The following is a 24,918-nucleotide window of genomic DNA, read 5'->3' as shown; positions in this document are numbered from 1 at the left end:
CTCATTGTGTTGACACAGAATGAACAATACACTATTTCACTTCTCATTGTGTTCACACAGAATGAACAATACACTATTTCACTTCTCATTGTGTTGACACAGAATGAACAATACACTATTTCACTTCTCATTGTGTTGACACAGAATGAACAATACACTATTTCACTTCTCATTGTGTTGACACAGAATGACCAATACACTATTTCACTTCTCATTGTGTTCACACAGAATGAACAATACACTATTTCACTTCTCATTGTGTTCACACAGAATGAACAATACACTATTTCACTTCTCATTGTGTTCACACAGAATGACCAACACATTATTTCACTTCTCATTGTGTTCACACAATACACTGAATTTGTGTCTTTTTAACATCATTTTGATTGTTATAGTTTATTTTGCACGGGTAGGACAGGCTGCTTTTGTGTATAATAATTTGTTCTTAATTGCTTGCCTGGATAAATAAAGGTTAAATAAAATTCAAAAAAAATAGTATAGTGTTCTACCTCAACGTGGACACATTTATCAAACAAAACAATCAGCTGTACAGCATCACCCTCAAACATCTCCAATGTCTAGTTTTGTGCACCCAGTAATCCTATATATAGGCTACAGTTCATTCAGTGTGCTGCTATCACCAAAGTACCTGCTACCTGCTCCTCCCAGGGTTGTGCATTCTCTCTCATCGGATTCATTTGTAGAAATGTTAGAGATGTTTACAGGCATGCAGACCTGTAGGAGCTCGGGGGGCTGTCGTCTGTGATCTAGGATTTCACAGCAGCAGATGGCGCTGCCAGCAGGCCAGGATGGTGCCAGAAGGTTACGCAATGGAATGATGCTTCGAAGACCTGCCTGGTGCACCACATGCCACATGTACAGGTTTACAAGCACACCTCCCACACAGCCTATACGCCTACAGTAGAGAGACTTGTGTTTGTCTTCATTTACTGCTAACTTCTGGACAGTATGAATCTAGTTTCCTACGCAACTACTGCACTTCTCAGAGGATATGGACCGGTCTGACTGTGCTCCTATGTTACCATGCACACAGGTGACTGACAGTTTGAACCATTGCATGAAGCTGAAGGGGGAGGTGGCCTCCTCGAAACTGGCCTTGGAAACAGATGGGATCAGAGCTTCCCCCTTCCATTTCCTGGTCCTCTCTGGGGCACGTGTGTGTGTCTGCCAGTGGGATATGGGTCAGATGGTCAGCTATCTTTTTACAGCTTGTCTCTCTCCAGGAAAACCACCATCCCTTTGGATACACTATGTCGGTTCTCAATGAAATTCCACCGGGTTTGCAATGACAATAACACTTTTATTGTGCGTTGTAATTACTTGGAGACTATACAGGATCGTAATGCTAGAGGTCACAGGTGTTAGTCTGGTTGCTATTGGAGGATGCTGTGATCATCGTGTACAGGACACTGTAATTACTCTCTTCAAGGATATCCCTGGCTGGTCCCATGTGAATATGGAATCTCCCAGCTCCTTGGTCTAGTCATTGCAGTCTCAGTTTTTGGGAACTCCCAGGCTCCGAAAGTGGGTTTGTTCAAAGCTCTGACCTGTTAGGGAGGAGAGGATATGAGCGTGGGTGTGACTTGTGGGTGTGCTCGCACATGTGGAACAGAGAGGAGCTGTTCAGGCGGTGCCAAGCAGAGGGGGACTTTACAGCGCTCAGGACCAGGCTCCGGCGAGACATACTGTAAATCAAGGTCTCATACCCAGAGATCCCCCTGGCTTCTTGTCCAGGATCGCTCTAATCCCATGCCATGCTGTTACGTCAGGCTGAGCTCACACTGCCCGGCCCTGCCAACCACTGCACGTTGGCCATGCTTTGCTGCACTGAGGCATTACCGTCACTTTTAAGGGGCCGCTGGGTCCTATTCCTCTGGTTCGTGGTTTCTGAGCTACAGTAGCTTACAGTAAGGCACTCACGTCTATTGCTGTGTTAGCTGCTGAGTTTCCAACATGACTAGTGTGTCTTTCACAGACCTGCTCCTTGCCCTGCGCCACGACCCGCCTGATGGCAGCTGTCAACTACGGGACGGCTTTAAAGGCCCCATGAAATCAAAATACATGTTTAAGTTATCACAGTTTTGTAGTTATTTTTAATGGTATCTTGGAGTTTGTAATTTCCTGGAATATGATACAAAATGTTGAGTCATCCTGCACACAGGGGCGTATACTAATGTTGCGTCCAATGAAATGCTTTTCATTGACATTTACACCATATTGTAACTGTAAGCTAGCACTCTGCCTCTTGAACTAAATTGAACAAATGTTCAATGTCAGCTTGTTAGCTAACGTTACTAATGTTGCTTAACCTTGTTAACATTAGCTTGCTGTGGTCAGGTGGCGTAGCGGAGATTGCGTTTGTCACCAACGCCGGAGATGCTGGATTCGCATGTTCGAATCCAGCTCCCGGCGTTGCTATCAGCTTGGCTGGTCGTTCACACTAATACAATTGGCAGTATTAGAGGGTGGGAAAGCTGAAGGGTGGGTCTTGGGCGTTGTGGACAGCGACCCCTACAGTTCGGTCAGGGCGCCTGCTCAGCAAGGGTAGGATCTAGGGAGAGATAGTGCGGCCTCCCACACGCTACACTCTCCCCGGTGAGAATCTGCGCGGCCAGGCTGGTCTGCCGGCTGGCTGCACATGCGTCGGAGGAAAGCATGTGACAGTCTCCGGTCTCTCGGACCAACAGTAGAGGAAAGTGCGCAACAAACCAGGAAGGGTGGGATGGGAGAAAAATCGGAAAAAGGAGGGGGAAAAAGATAAAAAAAAAAAAAAAAAAACATTAGCTTGCTAGCTAATGCGGCGACCCTAATCCACATTCAGCGCTATTGGCTTCTGTAAATGCCAATCAATATCCCTGACAAGGCCCTCCCTAGCTTCCTGTTTTTACAGGAAACGGATTAAATATGTGGAATCATATAGCATTCTGCTAGCCGTTTCATGGGGACTTTAATATTCACCACTTGAAATGTCAGAGCTTGTTTTTGTGTCATGAATATTAATAAATAGGACACCAAAATAAAATAATAGGTATAGATGGAATCAAGGAGAAGGAACCAGACTCTATCTGTATCCTCAGTGGTTTGGTCTACATCAGTGGTTCCCAACCTTTTTCCCCCCAGGGACCCCCAAACATCTCTGATGAAATTCGCGGACCCCCTCCTAATAAGATACCATAAAATACTTTTATTTTTTTCATTTTAATAACAAACTGCTTATACACAGGCATATGCATCACAATTAGACCCACTATGCTTCTTTGACTTGTGCCTTCAATCAACAAATCTCATCTTGCACCATATGCATTTCAAAATGTTTGGCCAATATTCAAATGCTGTATTCATCCTCTCAAATCAGGCCCTAATGGTGAACGGTTTGCATTTATGGAACAAATCAATGCAACAAATTAAACTAAATATGAGACAGGAAATTCCAATCAGTAGCAGAGAGAATCTGTCCTAGCTGGGTTTAATACCTTTTTTTTGTCATTTTAATAACAAACTGCTTATACACAGGCATATGCATCACAATTAGACCCACTATGCTTCTTTAACTTGTGCCTTCAATCAACAAATCTCATCTTGCACCATATGCATTTCAAAATGTTTGGCCAATATTCAAATCCTGTATTCATCCTCTCAAATCAGTCCCTAATGGTGAACGGTTTGCATTTATGGAACAAATCAATGCAACAAATTAAACTAAATATGAGACAGGAAATTCCAATCAGTAGCAGAGAGAATCTGTCCTAGCTGGGTTTAATACCTTTTTTTGTCATTTTAATAACAAACTGCTTATACACAGGCATATGCATCATAATTAGACCCACTATGCTTCTTTGACTTGTGCCTTCAATCAACAAATCTAATCTTGCACCATATGTATTTCAAAATTTTGGCCAATATTCAAATCCTGTATTCATCCTCTCAAATCAGGCCCTAATGGTGAACGGTTTGCATTTATGTTGAATGAAGTAAGAATCCACTGCAGTAAAAATATCCTCACCTCGAGTGGTGGTAGTAAGGTTGACTGACATGAGAATGTCGCTACTCTAACATCAACAGGCTTGTTCGCCTTGAGAGACTGTTCTTTCCTCCGAAAAAAGTCTGGATCCTTCCCAACGGTTTCTGGGTGCTTAGACGCCTGATGTCTCTTCAGCTTGCTGGGCTTCAGGCTCGAGTTTGCCAACTTTTCTCCACAAATCACACACTCAGGTCGTTTGTCTGGTCCCTCAGTGAAGCCCATGGTGATGTAATTTTCGCGATTGCTGTAGGTCCTAACTTTTTTTGCAGATGAGCTGCCGTCATCCCCTTTTCGCTTGTCACACATTTTCGCCTCTGGCGGCTGACTGCAGACGAGCCAAGAAAGTTAACTAGCGTGCTAGGCTAGCTACAGAAAGTGATACAGTCAACTGATTCGCGTTTTAGCGGCTACCCGGTAGCCTACTGTTAACGTTCAAAAATCATGTCTAGATGTTTATTTATTTATCTTTATTTTTTATTGTAGTGGAGAGACTATTCATGCTTCTGATGATAAAAAAAAAATAAAAATAAAAAAAAATACCTCAAATCATCTGTGGTCTGGCGGACCCCCTGCGCCCCCTGGCGGACCCCCAGGGGTCCGCGGACCCCAGGTTGGGAATCACTGGTCTACATGATATGCAGGTGTACGCCGTATACACTGTATATGCCCACTAGAGCCCACTCAAATCTTCTGTACGCCCACTAAAGAATATCCCAACGTGAGCAAGGAATGGTCAGAGGGTCCTTGAAACCTGGTGAGTTTGGAGTCAGTGAAGCCAAGAATAGGAGCCATGTTAATGGTAGATAACACACTGTAACTTAGTCCACCTGCTTTCACACTGTAACTTACTCCACCTGCTTTCACACTGTCACTTAGTCCACCTGCTTTCACACTGTAACTTAGTCCACCTGCTTTCACACTGTAACTTAGTCCACCTGCTTTCACACTGTAACTTAGGCCATGTTTAGACGGAGAGAGTCTGAACAGAAACCGCAAAAGTCGTCTTGCGGTCTCACTTTTACTTTTGCGTTTAGACTAGTGTTTTGGGATGGAATTCTGCATGCAGACAAGGCTGTAAAGACTCGAGACGAAGGAGCCCCGCTGTCACACGATTGGCGCAGATGTCACATGACCAGAAACGTCAGTGGCCAATCAGATCGCCTCAGGTCGTTGAGACAACCAGACGTGCTGTAAAGACACGCCCTACTCTGCCTCTGATTCGCAGACTGTGGGTGGGGGAATGTGATTGGACCAAAGCAGAGTCACTCACAGACAGTGGCTCCAGTCACTAATAGTTGCGATAGCCGCGGGACAGATTCTTGTGTATTTAAAAGTACTGCCAATGTAGCCTTCAGGTGATCGCCATGGATAGAATCAGACATGCTTTGTTTACGCTTCTAGGCTACTGGCGTCTGGCGCATGCCTGTGATGTAAGCAGTACGCGACGAGAGCCTTGACAACCCTTTCGTCATAGTTTTATGCGGTTTGACAGTTTAGATGATAGCGCAAAGGTTTATCGTTTCTAGGAATTCCACCCAGGAAGGTGGTCTCACTTTTTTGCGGATTCTCCCCGTAAAAACGCTGTTGCCGTATAAACAAAAGGCACATCCGAAAAAATATTTTTGCGGATTCACCTGCTAGCGTTTCCGTCTAAACAGGGCCTTAGTCCACCTGCTTTCAACACTATGTGTTCCCTTGTTGTAATTTCTCTTGTATTTTAGACATTTATGTTTGATAGTGTTATGTACCATGCTTTTTGGTTAATCCTGTGTCCTGTCTTGCAGCTAATTGCTGCTAATTGGACACCTGCCTGACAGGGCTCAAAGGCCCTCCCCCAGCCACACATGCACTGACTCTGTTACTGGAAAATATTGCTACCAGGAAGTCACTGTTGGAACCAGTGTCTTGCTATCTTCCACCACTTTGATCTTTAGCTTGTGCTAGTTATCATAATTAGAATAGTATTTTGGTTTAAACACAGACCATTGGTGTCTGTGTGCCCTTATGTTGCTTCCCTTGAGCCAGGGTTGTAACAATTGGGCGCTCGTCCGGGAGTGAATTTGGAAAACATTACCCCTAGATTTGTTTGGTTAGGCAAATTGCCTTTGGTAAAAATTTTTTTTTTTTTTTTTTTTTTTTTGCATGGTGTGTCTTGGTGCTGTAGTTTGGGTAGTGATCGTTACATGTTGTGTAACGTGGGGGCTTGAGCCGGTCTTCAAACAGGTGAGTATGCCCTTATTTTTGTGATTTGATTTGACTACTTGTATGCTGTTAAAATATATAGTTTAGTGGACACCACATGTAGGTAGTGTCATTATTTTCTGGTTGTTTGTCAGCTTCCTGTGTACCACTTACCACTGGGGCAGTCATAGAAGGGATTAGTACCATCTACTTGTCTTGTACCATACCATATACTTGACGGGTGGGTGGTCAATATGATCTTTGGCTGTAGCAGGTGTGGTTGAAGAGGGTTAGGTCTACAGTGCTTTAGCTTCAGTGTAGGTAGGTTAGGGTGCCAGAAAATACAGGTAGTGTGTTAGGGCCTGATGTAAGTTTGACTGCAGTGTAGATGTAGAAGCTGTGAGTAGTCATATCAGATTATAAGGGGCAGCTGTTTGGATTTGTTTGTTATTATTATTATAATTTTTTTGTGTAACACAGGGATGTTTTGTTGAAGGCATGTGCAGGTAGCGCCATGGGTCTGCGGTTTCCTGCTTGTTTGAATAGCCTACCTGTTAGCACCTGACCTCATGCGCGTATGACACATCAGCTTATTTCAGGGTGGTTGAATTATTTGCAAACTAGAAAGGTGCGCTCAGTAGAGCACACATCTCCACCAGGTCGCACGCCGAACACACAGGCGGACAGGCACAAACACTGACTGCTCTCCTTATAGTTATTAGTATTAGCATTAGCATGCTAACACTAACAAGGGGTGCTTCAGTGGTGCTTCAGCGTGCTTCAGTGGTTCTTTATGGTTCTTCATGGTTCTTCATGGTTCTTCGTGGTTCTTCGTGGTTCTTCAGTGGTTCTTTAGTGTTTCTTCAGTGGTTCTTTAGTGGTTCTTCAGTGGTTCTTTAGTGTCTCTTTAGTGGTTCTTCAGTGGTTCTGCGTGGTTCTTCAGTGGTTCTTCAGTGGTTCTTTAGTGGTTCTTCAGGTAAATTGTGTGTATGCTACGGTGCTTTTGGCAGCTTTTGGTAACTCTAAAGTGAGTAGTTTGTGGCGCTGGTACAGTAAGGATGGCTACCATAAAGGATTTTGTTGATAACCCTTCTGACGAGATGTTGGAGAGGTTTTCCAAAGAGCAGCTTCTGAAGCTTGCTGTGCACTACAATGTGGAGCTTACTGCCAGTGAGAAGCGGTTGAAAACGACTGCCTTGGGGACTTTGAGGGCTATACTCATTGAGGAGCAGGTGCTTGTGGCGAAGGTGGACGAGCCTCTTTTGTCTGAGGTGTCTCCACAACTCTCTGGTGTGGCGGAAGGTGTTGCCATTGATTGGGGGCCTAGAGAGTTAGCATTTAAGGAAAAACAGCTACAACAAGAGCATGAGCTTAGGGAACAACAGCTACAACAAGAGCGTGAGCTTAGGGAACAACAGCTACAACAGCTACAACAAGAGCGTGAGTTTAAGGAAAAACAGCTACAACAAGAGGAGAGGAGAGAGAGCACGATCGTGCGCTGAAGGAGCTTGAATTTAAGCATGCTGCCTTGCAGGCGGGTTCTCTGCATTCAGAGTCGCGTTCCGGTTTTAATGTCTGCAAAAATATTAGGATGGTGCCTCCTTTTTTTGAGAAGGATGTGGATAGGTACTTTCCCCTTTTTGAACGGGTGGCAACCACGTTGAAGTGGCCTAATACGGCCTGGACGCTGCTGCTGCTGCAGTGTGTTCTCGTTTGTAAGGCACAGGGGGCGTATACTGCTCTGTCCCTTGAACAAAGTGCTGACTATGAGCTTGTTAAAGCTTCCATATTGAGGGCTTATGAGTTAGTCCCGGAGGCCTATCGTCAGCGTTTTAGAGGCTATCGCAGGTCGGAGGGACAGACGTATGTTGAATTTGGAAAAGAGAAGGAGAACCTGTTTGATAGATGGTGTACCTCTCAGAAAGCAGAGTCGAAAGAGCAGCTTAGACAGTTGATTCTCCTAGAGGAATTTAAAAACGGTGTTCCTGATACCATTTCCACTCATCTAAGCGAGCGTAAGGTATTGCAGATAGGCGACGCTGCTGTCTTGGCTGATGAGTTTGTGTTGACACACAAATCCGTCTTTGTAGAGGAATACCGTGTTGAGTCCAGGAGTAGGCGTCCTTTTCAGGGGGGCCATTTCCCAAAACCTGTGTCTGCTGGTCAGTTTACTTCACCTCCTAGGCATGGTGGTTCTGCTAGTGCATTCCCAGAGGGGATTATATGTTTCTACTGTAAGGAGCCTGGTCATATCGTTGCTGGGTGCCTTGTGCTTGAACAAAAAAAATTCAAAACTGTGGCTCTGGTAGAAACCGTATGCAGAACACCTATGCCGTCGTTAGAGGGTGATTATCAAAGGTGTGGACAAAGAGCTTGAGGGCTCCTCAAGATTTATGATGGATGGATTTGTTTCCCTGACTGATGCACTAGAGTCAAAGCAGGCTATAAAAATATGGAGAGATACCGGAGCTTTCCAGTCCCTCATTCTGGAGGGGATTTTGCCGTTTTCAGAAAAGTCTTCATTGCATTCCGGTGCCGTTGTTCGTGGCTTTGGAGGTGGATTTGTGGATGCACCTTTGCATGAGGTCACACTCAACTCTCCCTTAGTATCAGGCAATGCTGTTGTGGGGGTATGTTCTCACATCCCCATAAGAGGTGTGTCCTTCATTCTAGGGAATGATTTGGCTGGTGACAAAGTGCTGGCTACTCCCGTTGTAATTCCCATCCCTGTGGTTTCTGAGGTCCCTGATGAGCTGGCACAGAAACATCCAGGAGTGTTCCCTGTGTGTGCTGTGACACGGGCAATGTCAAAGGACAAAAGTGATGTTGTTGATACCTCAAATTGTGACATTGCACTTGGTGACACGTTCTTTGTTGATTTGGAAAGTGACGCTGTTGAGGGATTTGGGAAGGTGATATCGTCTCATGAGGAGCTAGCGCTAGAGCAAAATAGAGATGTCTCCTTGTTGTCCCTCTTTGAAGTGGCCGCATTTAACCGTGAGATGGCGCGGCGTAGTTTAAGTAATGCAGGTGCAGGCGTTGTTGTTGAAGGTTTTGGAATGCACACTATGAATGTACCTCTGCATAGTGCTTTTCTTCTTTGTGCCCTAGTGTCGGGCCCGGTGGTGGAACCGAAGGTGACATGCGTGCCAGATACGCATGTGGCAGGAGATGATCTGGCAGCACAGTGTCTCAAGGTCTTCCCAGCCTGTACGGTGGCTGAGGCCACGGACTAATTGGAGAATGAGTGTGGGAAGGATGCTATGAGAAACGTTGCTGATTCAGGTGGCACCATTTCTGTTAGTGTTTCTGGTGTTTCATGCACCGTTCTGGTTGAAGAGGCTACAAGGCCTGACTTAAGCTGCCAGCCTTCCCACAGTAGCTCTACTGTTCATGATGTTTCACTTATAGGCAGGGATGATCCCAGTATGTCAGTTGATGATTCTAATGTTGATTCACGTGGCCCCACTGACTCTCTGCCAGGCACTGGGTATGCTAGGTATGCTAGTCAACCTAGTTACCTGTGTCCTGTACAGCAGGGGCAGCCTTCACGACCTAGTCTAATGAGAGGCAACCATGTTGATCATGATGTAGTTGATGTGTGTGCCACCATTTTTAATCATGCCGTTGGTTTATGTGCCGCCATTTTCAAACGTGAGAATGTCATAGCTGTTTCCATTTTGATGCCTCTTTTTGACAGGTCGGTATCGGTGGAGCGGCCTGTTCAAACAAAGTTTTTGTTTTGGGATGATCTGTTCATGGGTGGATTGGCTTTTAGGCCTGGCGCCCCAGTAGAACAGGTGGTGGTGAAGACAGATCGGATGTTCCCACCAGATCCACCCCATCTGGGTCCAGCAGGATACATTTTGGGGGGGGCTCATTTACCCAAGAGTCGGGGAGATGTTGTTTGTATTAAACAACATTGTCGAATGTTCTCGTGTGGGGAGCATTCGACAACGTTGATGGTCGTGTTCTACAGGGGCCGACCCATTGCCGCTTTGTGATAGTGACTCACTGTTTGGTGGTTTGATGTGTAGTGGTTGCCTCCTGGGCCATTTGGGTGGGGGAAGTGTTATGTACCATGCTTTTTGGTTAATCCTGTGTCCTGTCTTGCAGCTAATTGCTGCTAATTGGACACCTGCCTGACAGGGCTCAAAGGCCCTCCCCCAGCCACACATGCACTGACTCTGTTACTGGAAGAGATTGCTACCAGGAAGTCACTGTTGGAACCAGTGTCTTGCTATCTTCCACCACTTTGATCTTTAGCCTGTGCTAGTTATCATAATTAGAATAGTATTTTGGTTTAAACACAGACCATTGGTGTCTGTGTGCCCTTATGTGGCTTCCCTTGAGCCAGGGTCGTAACAGATAGTGAACAGCAGGCTGTGCACTTGTTCCTTCACACATACCTGGCTGATCCATTAAATGTGTGTTGGAGTGTTAAAATATTGCTGTGTAAACAATCACTCAAGTCAATAAAAAAGGATAATCTTCAAAAAGTAATCAAGATCTGTCTATATATAAGATAATGTTGACAGAATTACCAATACACACACTTTCCCTCTCTTCCTCTCTCTCAAACAAACACATTCACATCCATCACATATTCCTCATTATACACACACACACACGCACGCACGCACGCACACACACACACACACACATACACACACATACACTCACATACATATAACCATCACATATTCCACATACCACACACACAATCACATCCAAATAGCGTTCTGTCTGCATATTATTCACACACACACACACACACACACACACACACACACACACACACACACACACACACACACGCACGCACGCACGCACGCACGCACGCACGCACGCACGCACACGCACACACACACACACACACACACACACACACACACACACACACACACACACACACACACACACACACACACACACACACACACACACACACACACCAACCAACACACACTCACATCCATGTAGCCTTCTGTCCCTATATCCTTCTCATAGTCTTCATATCATATCTATACCTCAATGTCTGTACATCTGTACCCCATAGTGTTGTCTACTCTCATGTCTAAATATGTTGTTATGTTAGCTCACCATTCTACAGAGATCCTCAGTTTCAATCTGTTGTTGCGCTCTGTATGTCTCCAAGCTGCGCAAAATGTGCTTTCATTAAATTCCATCTTCAACCAAAGAATCGGTTGTTCGCGTCTGTGAGTAATCTACTAAATTTAGCACGATTATTCCACATCAGAATGGAATATATGAAATTTAGATTTTCAGGCAGGCATTATTTGCCTTGTACGAACCAACAACACATTATTGCTCTGTTTTGTTTCCACTCCATAAAGCTACCCCACAAACTGAAATACTTTTAAAAGTGTTGTGGACAGTTAAGTTTACCCCTTAACTAGGGATGTCCGATATTATCGGTCTACCGATATTATCGGCCGATATTGGCATTAAAATGTGATATCGGAAAATATCTGTATCGGCTAAATTTCTTTTTTAGATTTTTTTAGATTTTTTTTTTTTACATTTCTATAACCTTTATTTACACAGGCAAGCAAGTAAGAACAAATTCTGATTTAATTTATTGTCAAAAGTATGCATAATGTTGTGTTAATTCAACAACAAGAAATATGTAATGTTAATTACTTGAAATTATTCCGTTTTTGGGGGGGGGGGGGGGGGAACCCTGCATATATCGGTATCGGTTGATATCGGTATCGGAAATTAAGAGTTGGACAATATCGATATATCGGTATCGGTAAAAAAGCCAATATCGAGCATCCCTACCCTTAACCCATTTAGACCTAAAACGCCTGCTAAGAATGCATTATATAGCCTGCATATACACGCAAATGTGTTTCCCGGTTTCAATGGGTTCATAACTTCCGTCTCTGTCCATGATTTTCTTTTTTATATTGCCTTGCAATGAATTTTTTCCGGCTTTAACCTCTTATCAAGCGAGCAGAAAAGTGGCAACAACTTTATACTTATAGCACATGCATGAGCCTGGTCTCTTTTGAAAGATGACATTCTGGAGTTTCTGATTCCAGAATAAAATTCACTTTTAGTGCTAACATAATAGAGTTACATATGTCTGAACTTGAGTTGTAGAAAAACTTGTTACTCAAGTTTTTCTGTAGTAGTTAGTAGTCCTGAGGTAGTATTTCCCCAGAAGGTGGTATGGTACGGAGCCATAGCCTGAAGCCTTATGTAGTACATATCCAAATTTCATAAAGATCCATTCAGAAATGAGTGATTAGGAGTGATTTTGGTAAACTGTGTACAAAGAAAAACTCAGTTTTCTCATAGACTTCAATTAAATTGGCTTCCTGTTAAATAATTTAGTTGTTCACCTAGATCCCTGATTCACACATCCCCACATGGGGTATCATTGGAAGCCACACTCATTGGCTACAACGATCCACAATAATTTTCGAGATCGGATCTAGATTGACGGAACTACTGCAGCCTGAGTCGGGAGTGGTATTTTGCGCAATACCGTGTACTTTGCACAAGCCTCAAATACCGGCATGTAACTCGAGAACCGAGAACTCTAGAACAAACAAATTTTGTCGGATTTTGTCACTATCGACAGGCAACAAATAAGCATTCAATTCGATATATATATTGTATTACAAAATATGCACACCCGAGCCACTAGGGGTCGCCAAAGTGCCGGTTGCAAAAAGTCCGAAAAACGTCCTGCCAGCGGGCTGTCGCAGCTAAACATGATTTGAGCAGTTCAAAATGTCACTAAATGCATACATTTTAAAGACAATTGATTTCACGATACCCCTTTACCTTAAATCTTCATGATGTAAATTGAAAGTAGCCTATAGAAATGACAGAGAGTCAGATTGATGAAAGTGAAATTATGGTATTTTCCAGGAAATAACTAAATAATTGGCAAACGATTTTTAATTGGACTACAAATGGCCTACATAATTGAGTGAAGAAGACTGGACATCAGTCGACTGGGGGGGGGGCAGGTCATATAAAGTCACAGTACTGTATGTACTACTCAGACTAGACTACACCACTGGGTTCAAGGAGCACGCCGACATTATGAGAAATCCGGCTGCAAGCTTAGCACAAATAAACGGCTGGCCTAGCTGGTGTGTGGTAAGCTAGCCTAGCTTTTTACTGAATGCACAGAGAGGAAATTGGTATCTATCTTCTTGTCTGACTCTGGAGAAGACGCTAAGCGCATTTCCCATAACGTTGGCGTGTTCCTTTATTTGGAAATTAGTGAACCGAGATGATTACGGCAGATCTTATGAAAATTTTAACATTAGCTGTTCACACCCCCCCATCTCCCCCTCCATGTTAAGGATGTTGTTACGACCTCCAGACTAAATAGGTGCTAATGCACTCAGGTTGTCTTGTTGCCAGCAGGACGTCAGCGGGACATGCATTGAGACAGGGGGGCGAACACAGTGTGAAATATTAAACAGGCAGATTAGTAGTTGGTACGGGAGGAAAAACTAGACTCAACTAAACAGAAGAGGACTCTCTGCTACTGTACATGAGCACCACTCACTGAAATGGAAAATCTGGTTTTCATTGGCATTTTTTTGTGACCTCATTTTTTTGTTACAGTAGTTAGGTTAGTTATTTTCCATTAGCCTATTGGTGTGTCTTATGGGATGAGAGTGAGAGAACTCAATGAGAGTTCTTTGTGTGTATTTGTGAAATGTATGTATGTGTGTGTGTGTGTGTTTATGTGTGCATGCCAGTGTGTGTGTGTGTGTGTGTGCAGGTACTCTGTGCTCCTGGTGGATCCAGAGAAGAGAAGAGGCTCCAGGTCCATCAATAGTGTAAGAGGAGTGCATGCTGTGTGTGTCTGTAATGAGGCGTACTGCATCTCATCAATATTACATGCTGGAGTATAAGGCCTGGGGATCGGCGCTGTGGTGTGTGTGATCGTGAAGGTGTGTGTGTGTGTGTGTGTGTGTGTGTGTGTGTGTGTGTGTGTGTGTGTGTGTGTGTGTGTGTGTGTGTGTGTGTGTGTGTGTGTGTGTGTGTGTGTGTGTGTGTGTGTGTGTGTGTGTGTGTGTGTGTGTGTGTGTGTGTGTGTGTGTGTGTGTGTGTGTGTGTGTGTGTGTGTGTGTGTGTGTGCATACATGTGTGATGCATACAGTGTAGTGAGGGAATCACCAGGCTACGGTGAGGTAACCTGTGTATCGATGTCCACTGTACTGTAGTCCTGTCCTGGAGAGGAGGGAGGGATGGGGGGGGGTGAAGGAGGAGAGGAAGGAGGGATGGAGTTGAAGAAGGATGGAGCGGGGGAGGATGGAGGTGAAGGAGGATGAAAGGATGGAGAGGGAGGAGGTTGAGGTTTTACAGTAATGAGAGTGGACGTGTAGAGAAAGAGGGAGGTAGAGGGGTGGAGATGAAGGAGGATGGAGGTATAAAGAGGGAGGTAGAGACGGAGGAGGATAGAGGTGTAGAGAGGAGGAGGGTAGAGGTGTAGAGAGGGAGGAGGGTAGAGGTGTAGAGAGGGAGGAGGGTAGAGGTGTAGAGGAGGGTGGAGGGGTAGAGGTGTAGAGAGTGAGGAGGGTAGAGGTGTAGAGAGGAGGAGGGTAGAGGTGTAGAGAGGGAGGAGGGTAGAGGTGTAGAGAGGAGGAGGATAGAGGTGTAGAGGAGGGTGGAGGGGTAGAGGTGTAGAGAGTGAGGAGGGTAGAGGTGTAGAGAGGAGGAGGATAGAGGTGTAGAGAGTGAGGAGGGTAGAGGTGTAGAGAGTGAGGAGGGTAGAGGTGTAGAGAGTGAGGAGGGTAGAGGTGTAGAGAGGGAGGAGGGTAGAGGTGTAGAGAGGAGGAGGGTAGAGGTGTAGAGAGGGAGGAGGATAGAGGTGTAGAGAGGGAGGAGGGTAGAGGTGTAGAGAGTGAGGAGGGTAGAGGTGTAGAGAGGAGGAGGGTAGAGGTGTAGAGAGGGAGGAGGGTAGAGGTGTAGAGAGGGAGGAGGGTAGAGGTGTAGAGAGGAGGAGGGTAGAGGTGTAGAGAGGAGGAGGATAGAGGTGTAGAGAGTGAGGAGGGTAGAGGTGTAGAGAGGAGGAGGGTAGAGGTGTAGAGAGGGAGGAGGGTAGAGGTGTAGAGAGGAAAGAGGGTAGAGGTGTAGAGAGGGAGGAGGGTAGAGGTGTAGAGAGGAGGAGGGTAGAGGTGTAGAGAGGGAGGAGGGTAGAGGTGTAGAGAGGAAAGAGGGTCGAGGTGTAGAGAGGAGGAGGATAGAGGTGTAGAGAGGAGGAGGGTAGAGGTGTAGAGAGGAAAGAGGGTCGAGGTGTAGAGAGGAGGAGGGTAGAGGTGTAGAGAGGAGGAGGGTAGAGGTGTAGAGAGGAGGAGGGTAGAGGTGTAGAGAGGGAGGAGGGTAGAGGTGTAGAGAGGAAAGAGGGTAGAGGTGTAGAGAGGGAGGAGGGTAGAGGTGTAGAGAGGAAAGAGGGTCGAGGTGTAGAGAGGGAGGAGGATAGAGGTGTAGAGGAGGAGGAGGATAGAGGTGTAGAGAGGAGGAGGGTAGAGGTGTAGAGAGTGAGGAGGGTAGAGGTGTAGAGAGGAGGAGGGTAGAGGTGTAGAGAGTGAGGAGGATAGAGGTGTAGAGAGGAGGAGGGTAGAGGTGTAGAGAGGAGGAGGGTAGAGGTGTAGAGAGGGAGGAGGATAGAGGTGTAGAGAGGGAGGAGGGTAGAGGTGTAGAGAGTGAGGAGGGTAGAGGTGTAGAGAGGAGGAGGATAGAGGTGTAGAGAGGGAGGAGGGTAGAGGTGTAGAGAGGGAGGAGGGTAGAGGTGTAGAGAGGGAGGAGGGTAGAGGTGTACAGAGGGAGGAGGGTAGAGGTGTAGAGAGGAGGAGGATAGAGGTGTAGAGAGGGAGGAGGGTAGAGGTGTAGAGAGTGAGGAGGGTAGAGGTGTAGAGAGGAGGAGGATAGAGGTGTAGAGAGTGAGGAGGGTAGAGGTGTAGAGAGGAGGAGGATAGAGGTGTAGAGAGTGAGGAGGGTAGAGGTGTAGAGAGGAGGAGGATAGAGGTGTAGAGAGGAGGAGGGTAGAGGTGTAGAGAGGAGGAGGGTAGAGGTGTAGAGAGGGAGGAGGGTAGAGGTGTAGAGAGGAAAGAGGGTAGAGGTGTAGAGAGGGAGGAGGGTAGAGGTGTAGAGAGGAGGAGGGTAGAGGTGTAGAGAGGAGGAGGATAGAGGTGTAGAGAGGAAAGAGGGTAGAGGTGTAGAGAGGGAGGAGGGTAGAGGTGTAGAGAGGGAGGATGGTAGAGGTGTAGAGAGGGAGGAGGGTAGAGGTGTAGAGAGGGAGGAGGGTAGAGGTGTAGAGAGGAGGAGGGTAGAGGTGTAGAGAGGAGGAGGGTAGAGGTGTAGAGAGGGAGGAGGGTAGAGGTGTAGAGAGGAAAGAGGGTAGAGGTGTAGAGAGGGAGGAGGGTAGAGGTGTAGAGAGGAAAGAGGGTCGAGGTGTAGAGAGGAGGAGGGTAGAGGTGTAGAGAGGAGGAGGATAGAGGTGTAGAGAGGAAAGAGGGTAGAGGTGTAGAGAGGGAGGAGGGTAGAGGTGTAGAGAGGGAGGATGGTAGAGGTGTAGAGAGGGAGGAGGGTAGAGGTGTAGAGAGGGAGGAGGGTAGAGGTGTAGAGAGGAAAGAGGGTAGAGGTGTAGAGAGGGAGGAGGGTAGAGGTGTAGAGAGGGAGGAGGGTAGAGGTGTAGAGAGGAGGAGGGTAGAGGTGTAGAGAGGGAGGAGGGTAGAGGTGTAGAGAGTGAGGAGGGTAGAGGTGTAGAGAGGGAGGAGGATAGAGGTGTAGAGGAGGGTGGAGGGGTAGAGGTGTAGAGAGGAGGAGGGTAGAGGTGTAGAGAGTGAGGAGGGTAGAGGTGTAGAGAGGAGGAGGATAGAGGTGTAGAGAGGGAGGAGGGGTAGAGGTGTAGAGAGTGAGGAGGGTAGAGGTGTAGAGAGGAGGAGGATAGAGGTGTAGAGAGGGAGGAGGGTAGAGGTGTAGAGGAGGGTGGAGGGGTAGAGGTGTAGAGAGGAGGAGGGTAGAGGTGTAGAGAGTGAGGAGGGTAGAGGTGTAGAGAGGAGGAGGATAGAGGTGTAGAGAGGAGGAGGATAGAGGTGTAGAGGAGGGTGGAGGGGTAGAGGTGTAGAGAGGAGGAGGGTAGAGGTGTAGAGAGGGAGGAGGGTAGAGGTGTAGAGAGTGAGGAGGGTAGAGGTGTAGAGAGGGAGGAGGGTAGAGGTGTAGAGGAGGGTGGATGTGTAGAAAGGGAGGAGGATAGAGGTGTAGAGAGGAGGAGGGTAGAGGTGTAGAGAGGGAGGAGGGTAGAGGTGTAGAGAGGGAGGAGGGTAGAGGTGTAGAGAGTGAGGAGGGTAGAGGTGTAGAGAGGAGGAGGATAGAGGTGTAGAGAGGGAGGAGGGTAGAGGTGTAGAGAGTGAGGAGGGTAGAGGTGTAGAGAGGAGGAGGGTAGAGGTGTAGAGAGGAGGAGGGTAGAGGTGTAGAGAGGAGGAGGGTAGAGGTGTAGAGAGGAGGAGGGTAGAGGTGTAGAGAGGGAGGAGGATAGAGGTGTAGAGAGGGAGGAGGGTAGAGGTGTAGAGAGGAAAGAGGGTAGAGGTGTAGAGAGGAGGAGGATAGAGGTGTAGAGAGGAGGAGGGTAGAGGTGTAGAGAGGGAGGAGGGTAGAGGTGTAGAGAGGAAAGAGGGTAGAGGTGTAGAGAGGGAGGAGGGTAGAGGTGTAGAGAGGAAAGAGGGTAGAGGTGTAGAGAGGGAGGAGGGTAGAGGTGTAGAGAGGGAGGAGGGTAGAGGTGTAGAGAGGAAAGAGGGTAGAGGTGTAGAGAGGGAGGATGGTAGAGGTGTAGAGAGGGAGGAGGGTAGAGGTGTAGAGAGGAAAGAGGGTAGAGGTGTAGAGAGGGAGGAGGGTAGAGGTGTAGAGAGGGAGGAGGGTAGAGGTGTAGAGAGGGAGGAGGGTCGAGGTGTAGAGAGGGAGGAGGGTAGAGGTGTAGAGAGGAAAGAGGGTAGAGGTGTAGAGAGTGAGGAGGGTAGAGGTGTAGAGAGGAAAGAGGGTAGAGGTGTAGAGAGGGAGGATGGTAGAGGTGTAGAGAGGAAAGAGGGTAGAGGTGTAGAGAGGGAGGAGGGTAGAGGTGTAGAGAGGAAAGAGGGTAGAGGTGTAGAGAGGGAGGAGGGTAGAGGTGTAGAGAGGGAGGAGGGTAGAGGTGTAGAGAGGGAGGAGGGTAGAGGTGTAGAGGAGGGTGGAGGTGTAGAAAGGGAGGAGGATAGAGGTGTAGAGAGGAGGAGGATAGAGGTGTAGAGGAGGATGAAGTGTAGAAAGGGAGGAGGGTAGAGGTGATTCAAGATTGAAGAGTTTATTCATGAATGAATGAATTAATGAATGAATGAATGAATGAATGAATGAATGAATGAATGAATGAATGACTTTATTTGACAATATAAAAAATAAACATGTGACAGAAGAGCACAGTCGGGATATACTGCCAAGGATGAACACAAAAAAGCTCAGAGCTTATTTCCATTGTGGTCCTTGTAGGGGGGTGGGGGAGTGTGATGCTTAAAACATGCATCATACAAAACGTGACATCACAACACATCACATATACCATTTAACATTTATATACATACAGACTCATACAACATGCAAGGGTGCCTTAAGCTAAGTGTCTAGGTCAAGTATAGTCCCTTTTGAGCCATGTCTTCAGGCTGGACTTGAATCTAACGGCATTGTCTATGATTTTCAGTTCACTGGGCAGACTATTCCAATAGACAGCTGCTGAATACAGAAAGGACTCCTTCCCCATACAGCTCCTGAATCTGACTGGCACAAAGTCAGTTGAGCTGCGCCTAGTTTGGTATGCGTGGGTGTCTCTGATTCGGTTGAAGTAGTTGTTAAAGTACACTGGCACTACCCCGTGCACTATTCTGTGAACTAGGCACATCCCTATCTGGTTTACTCTGTCTTCCACCTTAAGCCATCTCATGATCTCAAAGTGAGATGGGTCAAGGTGGGTTCGGGCAGGTAGCCTTAGTATTACCCTGATTAGCTTGTTTTGTGATGTCTGTAGTTTTATATTCTGACTTTTGGGGGCACTGTTGTACCAGGAGCCACACGCATAGTCATAGTGACACTGTATGAGTGCTCCAGCAAGAATCTTCATCGCTGACTGATCTAAAAAATGAGAGATTCTGGCTAGGTATCTAGTCCTGTTATTTATCTTTGTAAATAACCAGGGCATACAGTGAAATGCGGTTGGCCATGCCCGCTATGATTGTGCAATAAAACAATAGTAATAGTAGTAATAATAATAAGATAACTAGAATACACATGGTAAATAGACATGTTAATAAATCGCTTAAAGGCACTGGATCCTATGTACACTCCTATACAATGTGCAGTTTGTCTTCTATATGTCCCTATGCTATACTTGCTGTTACTAACTATACTATGCAAAAATCACAACACAAGTTATTTTCTTAAAGTGGCCTTTTTCCTTCCTTTAAAGTGTCCTTTTCTTGTGTGTTTAAAGTGACCTATGGTGCGTTTGTGCGAGTGCAGAATGTTGTGTTGTGTGTGTGTATGTGTGTGTTCATGTGTGCTTGTGTGTGGATAGATCAGTGTTCATTGTTCGGATGGCCTGAGGGAAGAAGCTGAGCCTTAGTCTCTATGTTCTTGTTGCGTGTGTATACGGAGGCGCTTGCCTGAACTTGAACAGGCTGTTGTTGGGGTGGTGAGGGTCCTTCATTATTCTGCAGGCTCTGGATTTGCACCTCCTATTGTATAAGTCCTGCATGGGTGGTAGTGCAATACCTGTAGTCCATTCTGCTGAGCGCACCACTCTCTGTAGGGCCTTCCTATCCTGGGCTGTGCTGTTTCCAAACCAGGCAGTGATGTTCCCAGTCAGAATGCTCTCTACAGCCCCGGAATAGAAAGAGTGGAGTATCTTCCCTGATACTCTCAGGTGGTAGAGGCGCTGTTTCGCCTTTTTTACCACAGTGTATGTGAGTTGACCATGTCAGGTCCTCTGTGATGTGGACTCCCAGGTACTTAACACATTGGGCGCCAAGGACGAGTTAACGTTAATTATAACTATAACCAAGTTCTGTTAATTAGGGGTGACGCTTGGCATCACTCTGCACTATCTCGCGTACGTGCACGCGCACTGAATAAATTCCACAAATGTACCTTTAATACCAGTATTAGTCTGACCACACCCCTCATCAGCTTACCTTCATAAGCAGGTGTGTGGTCACCTGCTCTCCTCCTTCCCAAGCTTTCACCACAAGGTGAGGTCAAGGGCTGCAGCGGCCGTCGGATGCCAAGCGTCACCCCTAATTAACAGAACTTGGTTATAGTTATAACCTAACGTTCTGTCTCATTAGGGGCTCTGCTTGGCATCACTCTGCACAAAGGGAGGCCAAGCGGAGCCACTGGCCGACAAATACACCCCGCTGAAGGCCCCCCACAACCAACAGAACAGGGAGGGCCGAGCCCCCCCGACCCCCCCTAATGGAGGGCACCCTCCCTATTAGAGGTTTACCGAGAGGGCGACGGACCCGACCGCGCGAAGAGGCACTCAAGCAACTCAACGCACAGGGTGAGCAGACCGTGGCTTGACCCCACGACTACACCCACGCACAACCCGCATGCCACCCGGGAACGAACGTAGGGAACAACCTCGTTACTGCCCCCAGAATCACGGGATCAAGGGCAAACCCAACCCCGTGGCAAGGCCGTAGCAGCGGAGCGCGAAGGAAGACCCAGACCCACCAAAAGGACTGGACTCCCTGGAATGGGGGCCCGGAGAAGTCCATGATGCCAGCATCAAGACCCCACCAGGTGGGCACTTAGTGACCCCGCCCCCCACATCGCCAGCGTATTCGTGCAGGGGCACCCTCAACCGGTGAAACCGGGAGTTGACACTGCAGCAACACACCAGAGAACCAACCACCCAGGCATTACCCTATGCAATGGTTGGTCCCATAACCCCTCAGGAAAGAAACCCCAAAACACACCTGCGGCACTGCCGCAGCCCGCGTTCCGGTTTCCAACAGGGCTATCCCGGGCCTACGGGTCAACGAAACATTACCCCGGACCGGCCCGGTGATACGGGGAGCACAGGGTCCCCCGAGGAGGCTAAAACCACCCCAACAGGCCCCTCTTCGCCAAGCGCAAGAGAAGAGCGTAAAAAATGGAAGACCAGCCCCAGCACCCCGCACTCGGTATTCCCAGGAGGTCACCCAACCAAGTACCAACCAAGACCAACCTGCACAGCGGCCGAGATCCGACGAGATCGGGCGCGTACAGGTTGGCATGGCCGTAAGCCATTACGACAGTGCAGAATACAACGTACCCAACAAGGGTTCCATAACGCTCAACCCTGTGACACCCGGACCGACCTAGCATTTTTTCCCCCTGAAAAAAACCCAAGTCCCTCAGGGTACCAGAACAGCAGATCTGCATCCCCGGCGGACAACGGGTGTAACTGATCTGGACCAGCGCGACCAGAACCAGTCCCGTGCCCTAACCACGCCGACCTGCCAACCCCAGGAGAAGGGGCAGATATGCGTGTTGATCCTAAAACATAAAAAGAAGGCGCCACCCAGACGTTTCGGTACGAACCGCGCCCGGCGGCCCACCCCCAGGGCGTGAGACCCTTCCCCATATGTCCAGACCCATTCCGTTATCATCCCCTGACATGAACGGGAACCCATCGACAACCACACAGGGTGTCGGAAGAGGAAAAACCCCCATCCCAATTGCTTCATAAAAACGCTGTTTTAACCCCAAGCAATCAAGGCGCGCCAGTCAGCTAATGTCCAACAGAACATCCTGAGCTAGCACTATGTGTGCGTTTTGACATACCCACATCAACAATAGGCTGTTTAGACCACCTTATTGAATCCCCAAGACGCCCAGGGGAACGACAAGAGGGGCTAGATGCAATCAACTCCATGAATGAATGAATGAAAAACTTTACCCAACAGATTGCAGAAAGGGTACAACCCAGTACGGCAATACACACAATTGGTTAAGGGGAGGCAGACCTGAGAAAGACGTTAGTCTTGTTTCCATCAGGGACCCTCATTTCCAATCCATATAGACACATCCAACTCTTTATAATAATAAAGAAAAAGCATCACCCGTATGACCCAACTGCACAGCTGGGAGTAAAAAACCTGTTTTCACATGATTTTAATCCAGTCACTCTTTTTAACCAGAGTGTAAGACCCTCCCAGAAACACCTTCCCACATGAGTTCATAGTCATGAAAAAGATATGCCAACTGTGAGTCACGTGACCAACCGACTCAAGTTTACACATAAATCGGGCGCAGCAGAACTGTGAGCCCTACGCCCTAACTCGACACCTTTAAGACACCTCAACTCATGGAAGGCGTCGCCATAGCAACACCGCTACAACGGGCGGGGAAACCTGCCGGCTCCTGTCATGTAATAGGAGTCGGTAGAATAACCCTCCCCCCCCCCCCGCCAAGACGTCCCACCGGCTTGGCCCTGACTGGCTCAGCAGAAGAGATCAAAAATCCCCTAAACCAATCAAGTGGGAAAAGGAGGGGTTTATTCGACACCCCCTCCCGAAAAACACCCTTCAAACCCTACACACAGAAAAACAACCGTAGCCATCTTGAAAACCTCCGGTAGAAAACAATGCATAGCATAAGCTAATACAATGCCCGCTACCCACAAAATGTGAACAGGATTTTACAACAAAACACAAGTCGCCTGTGTGTGAATCCTACACCCGTTGACTATGTCGTACATAGGAAAAAACGCTGATCGAGAGTAAACGGCTAGGCCGTGAAATGTGTGTACGAGTATTACTGCAACTAAACAACACAGCATTGTGAGACACATATACTTAGTTCAAGCAATGGAATAACACCAGTTTCTACCTGCATGTGGAGCATCAAGCTAATAGAACCTATTACTGAGTGTACGTTGCAGACCTTGCTTAACCTTGTAACACAACACGACTCATCACACAACGTAAAAGGGCAGATTCATATATACACAACCCCACCATATGAATTGTTTGAAGAAACACACAGTTTGTTCGGCCAAAACACAGTCCCCCTTATATCGAGGAACTTTTTTTATTAAACTATAAAGTGTTCTAAGGCACAAAATCATAGAGGGGCCGGGGAGGGTGTAGAGGAGAGGGGACACAGAGGGGAAAAGTCACTCAACGGCGTCTGCCACCTCGTGCCGCTCGAGTCTTGCCACCCCGAGGAGCCCCGGAGGGACGGTAGGTTACTGTCTGCTGGACACGACGTTCCCTACCGTCTCCTCCGGTCGTGGATGGGCCGGCGGTGGCAGAAGCGCCGTTTCGTCCCCTGGCCCTCTTGGCAGGGCCAGCAGCGGCGGCGGAGGCAGTGGTAGCGGCGACGGAGACAGCTCGACGTCGCGGAAGCCTTCTGACTCCACCGGCAAGGACGGGAGGCGGAAAATGGGGTTGGAGAATGGACCTCTCCTCTGCCATCTCTCTGCATGTCGAGGTCATCAACCGCAGGGCCTTCCCGAATAGGCCAGCGTCGGAGAGGGCGGCCGTCAGAAGAGGAGCTCTCTTCTTCTCTGGCACACGGGCCTGCTCCAGCCAAAGGTGACGCTGGCCCAGGGTGGCCAGGGCGCGCACTTTCCCCATGGCTATGGCCAGCACCTGGGAAAGGTGCAGGACAGCTCCCGCAGCCTGGGTGATCTGATCGCATTTCACCTCGTTCAGATCCGTGCCGCCCGTCATTATCCCAGATACAAATCTAGCCAGGTGGGCGATGTTAGACGCCGCAGCCAGCGATTGTGTACCAGCGATGAATGACTGGTCACCCCAATAAGCCAATCGCCTAGCCGATTTCCCCTGGAGGACCGGCTTGCATAGGGGTTCCCACACCATATCCGGACAGAGGAGCGCGGCCATCGGACTGTCAAGCCGAGGCACGCCCTCCCCCATACCTTTGACTAACCCCGACACCCGCGTAACTGGTACGTAGGCGGGAGTTAGTCCCATGATGTTGGACACCGCCTGACCCCGACGAACATAGGCCCCCATCGATGGGAAAAATGGGTAGACAACGTCCACCCCTCTCACTGGGGGACGCTGCCAGGGATGACCTATGAGGTCATCAGGGACAGGTGCAGGCAATGGCAGCGGCAGCGGCACGCCGTTTGCGGCGGCGGCTACCGCCATGAGCTCGGGAAACAAGGCCTGCAGTTCCCCCTGCGGACCTTCCTCCACCGACCCCGCATCCCTCACATGCAGCAGGCTGCGACTGGTCAAGGAGCCACAGTCTGATGTGGCCGACAGTAGGGCATCCTGCTGATGAGGCCAAGGTGGTTCCTCGACATCCTCGAACAGGGCGCCCCATGGAGCCATTTCCCCCCCCCTCCGGGGTCTCCTGAGGAGGGATACTCTCCTCCACGGGGCCATCATACAAAAACCCGTCCGCGTCTTCCATGAAGTCCTCAGTTTCCATTGGAAATCCAGAGCCGGACGCATCTTCGCTGGTCTCCAGCAGTTCCCCAAACCCAGGCCGTTCGCGCCTGCACGCTACCATCTTGCGACGTGAACGGGCAGACGCGAAAAGTTTGCGTCGCAAATCCTCCGGCTCCAAGACAACCCCCTGTTCACCAACGGGCGATTCCCCGGAACCAGAGGAACCAGAGTCGAGATCAGGCCATCGCCGGAGCGACGGCA

This window comes from Notolepis coatsorum (assembly GCF_963971535.1).
Source record: "Notolepis coatsorum genome assembly, chromosome: 18".
In the NCBI taxonomy this organism is placed as follows: domain Eukaryota; kingdom Metazoa; phylum Chordata; class Actinopteri; order Aulopiformes; family Paralepididae; genus Notolepis; species Notolepis coatsorum.
Note: the sequence above shows the minus strand (reverse complement) of the source record.